At 49.1% G+C, this 6000-nt stretch overlaps 1 protein-coding gene across 3 annotated transcripts in view; it reads right to left on the minus strand.

The window, feature by feature from the left end:
• The window catches only part of PACSIN2 (protein kinase C and casein kinase substrate in neurons 2), a 52405-nt gene extending 48144 nt beyond the window's left edge, over positions 1-4261 (minus strand). For all 3 annotated transcript variants that reach the window (XM_057370554.1, XM_057370553.1, XM_057370552.1), the window contains exon 1: positions 4122-4261. The gene's annotated coding sequence lies outside the window, so the exon portion shown is untranslated. The remainder of the gene's footprint in view (positions 1-4121) is intronic.
• Between the last annotated feature and the right edge of the window lie 1739 nt (positions 4262-6000).

Genomic DNA, 6000 nt, shown 5'->3' on the forward strand with positions numbered 1-6000 from the left:
CTGGCGATACACTGACCCGGTACCTGGGAGAGATTAATGCACAAACACATATGAAAGTCAGAAAAACAAGCCCTACTTGTGCTACTCACGCACAAAGACACAATAAAATAAGACAGAAAGAATATCACACTTGTGCAACAAGAGACTACAGTAACACCAAGGTCAGCCAGTTTTAACAGTAGCAAACCACTTACACCTTTATATCAAAAGTTAAGAGCTTGCAAGAACATCATGTGCAATACATAAAGCACAAAAGGCATAAGAAGATACTTAGAAACATACTTGTGAGTTCAGTGTCACTGAAAGTCTGAGTGGCACCCATTTGCAGGGCATAYACTATACCTGTAAGTTTATGTCAAAAGATTACATAAAACCAAGCCTTTTTTGTTTTAGTATAGCTCTTTGAAAGAAATATTTACTAATACTACACAGAGTTCTCATTCTCACCATTTCTGCTATTATATTGCAGTCTGGTTTGTCATTCACTGGTCTAGAGTATACGATGAAAGGTAAAGAAGATTATTTAAAATTTTTGGTCTATAGATGCGTTGGAATTTGTTCTTAAAGCAGAGTTCTACACAAGCAGGAAGGGTTTACAATATGACCCAAAGCTGAACAATTCAAGATACGGGTTTCCAATACATTCAAAATATTTACAATACCTTGTGCAAGCCAGAACAGTTTTAAAATATTTGCATATTCTAAAAATTTGAACTAAACCACCTCACTTAAAGCCTGAGAGACTTTTTTTTTTTTTTTTTTTTTTGCCTTGGAGCTCATTACTGTGCAGTTACAACAGCCATGTTAGTTCTACCCCTATTTACTAATCCAGGGCTGAGTACCTCCTTAAATATTGACACATCCTGTCCACCAAGATCCACAGGAATCTAACCAAGTGCACCAGCAGCTCARGCACAATCCCTCAGACTCCAAGGAGCATTCATCAAGGCAGATTCTAGACCAATATCCAAATTAAGAAATTTTGATTGTTCCCCTCCCCTAAGCAAGGAACCTTGAAGGATAACACATAAAGGAACAACATTTAAGTCTTGTTCCAAATTCGGCTATGAACCAACCCCAACATAACAACAACTGTTTCACTGTCAGCCCCAGATTATTCTTCTCATCCCCAGTGAGCCAACCAGCCAGGTAACATTAATATTAAATGCAGCATTCTATTCAATCCCAGACTCAGAACACTTAGCTCAGTGTATCTCAGTACAGTTACATCATTGTTTTGTCTCTTACTTTTTCATTTTCACCTCCTAGGAATAATTCATCATTACATTAAGTAAAAAATCAGTCACTGGGTTTAGTTGAAAGGAGCAAGGTCACTTCTCGAATTTCTGGGTATTATGACAGAGTTTAAATTAAATCTGATGTTACAAAGAAGTTGTTAATCTCACAGGCTAGTCTTCAGTTCAAGCATTAGAGACTTCATTTCAGGCAATCAGAAAATCATTAAATCCTAGTATTTTTTTTTTTTTAAAAAACGGAGTTTCCAAGAACCAAAAAGCCACACATGTATTAGTTTATATGGATGATTAAAAATATTTATATTTAAAAAACCAAACCAAAAACCCATCTTCAAACTGCATCTGCTGCTCTCCTGCCTTATTGTACAAGAAGATGCAGTTTTTCCAGGACCTTCCAAACTAAGAAAACCACGCAAGAACTCAGAAACAAAAAGTTACCTTTTAGCTACTTTGCATTACAACACAGATTAGTACAAGCACAGGAAACTTTTGACTACGAAGCATTTTATTCAATTCCAGCAATAARCAGAGAGTTTTCTTGTTCTGCATTTTTAGGCAACCAATTGAATTCACAGTTACCTTCAGGATAATTGTAACCACAATCAGGGAAGCACAGAATTACATATGGATATCTTTAGGCACGTAGCTCATTTGGCTCTAAAGTAGGAAAAGGTGCCCGTATGCTCCACAAGCAGACCATGAGTATTAAACTTCTCATGCCTAATACCAAATMATCCAAACATATCACCTAGTAAAAACTAGGTTCACAATACTGATTTTCAGACCTACAGGCACAAGGCTTGTCACAAGAAAAAGAAAGCAGACATCTACCCACTAGAAAGATATATCATTTAAATATTTTCTGAAGGCACTATTTAAAAGAATTCATAGTTCACAATATCTAGACCACAGTCAGAAAGCCATGTTATTATGATGGTGTTTCAAAGGCATCAAAAAGTAAAACTAGATCCAGATTTGTAAACTACTTACCAAAGGGAGTTTGGAACATTTGAGCACAGAAGAGMCAAGGCAAGGTGGCATCTGAACGCCTCTCCTGCTCACCACACTGAAGCTGTGGTGTATCAGAGATCAGGAATATCTAAAGTGATGCTGCACTGTGCTAAACAGACTTTCTGCTTAAGCTGATTGCTAAACAGACATTCTGCTTAAGTCTCAATTGGCAGAATATAATTACTATCTTTGAAGGCAAAATGCAAGTTTGGCAAAATATAATTTCAGGCAGATACAGGTATAAAAGAGCCAGCACATTAGCCTTCAGTGTTAATAGTAAAGAATGCAGTTCAGAAGTTTTCACCATCTGAAATACAGCTGGCAAACTCTTTTAGTTGCTGCTCACCTTTAAGCAGAAACACAAGCCATAACGTCATGTGTGTCCACTCTGCCCAAGAAACCAATGAAGCAGTGCTTTTCCACTGCTCTTGTCACAGACATATGAGAATGATCCTTTTGTTGCACTACAGCCAGAATGAAAACTCAGTTGCTTACATAATGCAGTCTTCACTATGGCTTTTATAACAATGCACTACTGTTGTTTTAAATTTTAAAAGCAGGGGAAAGGTTTTTACCTTTAAGGAAGAGCTGAACAAATGCTGGCATTAAATCCAAATTAGCAGAAGGGAATCCCTCACYCACTCCCCAGCAGCAAGAGCAAACAGTCTCATGGCAGCCTTTTAAGCAGTCTGRTGGACATTGTGCAGCACAACAGAAACAAAAGTGCCTAGCACATCCAAGACTCATTTTTTACCCCAGTCTGGGTCAAATGATCAAACTTACACAAACAGGTACAGGAAACATGAGCAGKGGTGTACTAGTTTTAAATTACCCCAGCTAATCTACGATTTTAATCAAGTAATCCAAGCGTTTAAAACTGCAAGACTGCATTTAGTTTTCAAACTGTTCAGTTTACAAAGAGCAGCATATGTCACCTGCATCTTTCTGGCTTCCTTTACTGCTCAGGCAAAAGGATGACAGCTCAGAAGACTGAATCTATCAGCTTCTGAGTCACTTCAAGCAAAGACAGCTGAGAAAGACAGACACAGCAAGCCAGGCAGACACCGTACACATCCTGTCCTTCCCTAACCAGGTAGCCTCAATGCACATAAAGAGAGGTCTGTCTCTCATACAGATGTTTTGGTCTGGGAGATGAGGGGATTCTTTCCACAGGCCAAAAAAGGCAAAGTCAAGATAGAAGGCGGCAACGGCAAGACCAAGAAGCTTGACTTAGCTGGGTCATTACCGGTACTCAGCAGACCCTGAGCTGTTTAAAACCTCACTCTCCCCCGCAGAAACACCTCCTCCCACCAAATCAGCATCGTTACCTGCCATCATCCGGAGCGCCGGGATTTCAAAGCCCACAGCAAAAAAACCCATTTGCTCAAGTTTAGGACTCCCTCCTCGCCTTCTTTTCCTCCCGTCCCCAAACCGAAGCCGCCGCCGCCGCCACCACCACCGAGTGGGTCACTAAACTTCCCCGAGATGCGAGCTCTCCCCTCCTACAGGAACCGAGTCAGTGTCGTCATCCCTCGCAAGCCCCAGCCCTGCCCTTCCCCGCCTGGCGCCGTGCAAGGAGAGCTTCACCTTCCCCGCGCCCGCCGCAGCAGCAGCCCCGCAGGGTCGACGGCTCACACCCAGTGGAGTCCCCAGGAGTCATCCCCAGCCCGGTCCACGCGAACCGACACCAACACGGGCAGCGCCGCCGGCCCGGGTGCGGCGGCGGCTGGAGCGGCTCCCCGCGCCCGGACCCACCGCCCGCCATTGCCCAACGGCTCCGACGGGGATCCCAATCCGGCCTCCAGCTCGAGCCTCTCCCGAAGGCAGGGCCCCGGAGCGCGGCGCGGCTCTCACCTGCAGCGCCGGGACCTGCCCGTCGCCTGTGCCTGGCGGGGGTGGGGGTGACGAGACAGCGAGAGCGCAGCGCAAGCGACCCGACCCCTCCGCTCCGCTCCGCTCCGCTCAGCACCGCTCCTGCGGCCACCGCCCCCGCCTCCTCCTGGCGCCCGCCCAGCCCACTCCCCATTGGCTGAGAGCTCGAGTGAGCTCCCGCCCCCCTACCGCTCATTGGCTGTCTGCTACTGCCAATCAACGCCGCTTCCTCGTCGGGGGCGGTGAGGGACGGTGCGCGCGCCCGCGGCTGGCGCGCGCTCCCGGGCGGCCGTCGGGGACACTCGGAGCCACGCGCGCCGCCGAGCGGTCCCGCCCCACCCCCGAACGGCCCCGGCCCGGCCTCACCCGGGATCACCCGGCATCTCCCACCGCCCCCGGCCCGGCCTCATCCCGGCATCTCCCACCGCCCCCGGCCCGGCCTCACCCCGGGATCACCCCGACATCCCCCACCGCCCCCGGCCCGGGCTCACCCCGGGATCACCCCGGCATCCCCCACCGCCCCCGGCCCGGCCTCACCCCGGGATCACCCGGCATCTCCCACCGCCCCCGGCCCGGGCTCACCCGGGATCACCCCGGCATCCCCCACCGCCCCCGGCCCGGCCTCACCCCGGGATCACCCCGACATCCCCCACCGCCCCCGGCCCGGCCTCACCCGGGATCACCCCGGCATCCCCCACCGCCCCCGGCCCGGCCTCACCCCGGGATCACCCCGGCATCTCCCACCGCCCCCGGCCCGGCCTCACCCCGGGGCCTCCCGCCACCGCGGGGGCAGCGGTTGTCCGGCCCCTGGCGTTMGACAGGTATTAAGAGTGTAGGAAACCGTGACAGGAGCACTGCGGAACGTGGCAGGGCGCGGCGGCAATAACATTGCGTCCGTGTCCCGTTTCCACTGCGGGGCACCGTGAATAAGCAGATGTTGCCCGAAGCGAAATGTGAGCSAGCCGACAGATGTCGAGGAGCGTCGGGGACTTTTCCGCGCCCGGCAGCGGTGCRGGCAGTGATTGCGCTCCGCACAGCGCGGTGCGCTCCGCCGGCACTGCGGCACGGGAAGCGCCCGCTCGGGACTGGGTTGGGCTGGGCTCGCAGCTGCCCCGGGCACGGGCTCAAGGACAGGGCCACCTCTGACATGGCACTCCTGTTTGGTTACACCGCTGGCCGCGGAGCTACGCGGTACTCGCCCAGTATCAGAAYTGTTACTCCCATCTTTGCTTATCTTTCGGATTTATTTGTTTTAGACAGAGGACTACTTCAAGTTCCAAGCAGCAGCCACCACGGTGACCTTATTWCGTCCCTTCAGCCTTTACCTTCTCCGCCCCTAGTTTGTGCATTTCCCTTCCATATGCCCTTCTCATCACTGCTCTGCCTCCAGCATTGTCCCTGGGGACAGCCTGGTTTGAGGACAGCAAGAGCTCTGGATCACTGGRTAGGGCTGCAAAACAGTTCTAAGAGTACTTTCCTCTTGGCCATGTTCCTTATGCGAGCCCGCGTATAATCAGATAGACGCCAAGTCTTCCTGTACTCTTTCACTCAGTCTGTGACTCATTAACTTGTTTTAAGTTCACTTAGATTAGTTCATTAGGATTGTAAGACCATAGCACTAGGGTAAATTTATCTTCTGATGTCCTTGAAAAATGGACTGGAATTAATTGCAATTAACATTACTGTGAAATTTGGTCCAGTTGGTRAGCTTTCTAAGATTGAACGTGATTTCTCCCCTTCCCTCGTCTCCTTCTCTCTTCCGTGTTGAAAGTTAACAGTTCATGTTTGAGAAATTTTGTAATTTAATGTTTCTTACACTTAAGACTAGAGCTGAACTTTAATTTTCTACAGTCTCATTAAA

Source organism: Malurus melanocephalus, unplaced genomic scaffold, assembly GCF_030028575.1.
Source record: "Malurus melanocephalus ecotype Western Australia unplaced genomic scaffold, MMel_1.1 scaffold_128, whole genome shotgun sequence".
In the NCBI taxonomy this organism is placed as follows: Eukaryota; Metazoa; Chordata; class Aves; order Passeriformes; family Maluridae; genus Malurus; species Malurus melanocephalus.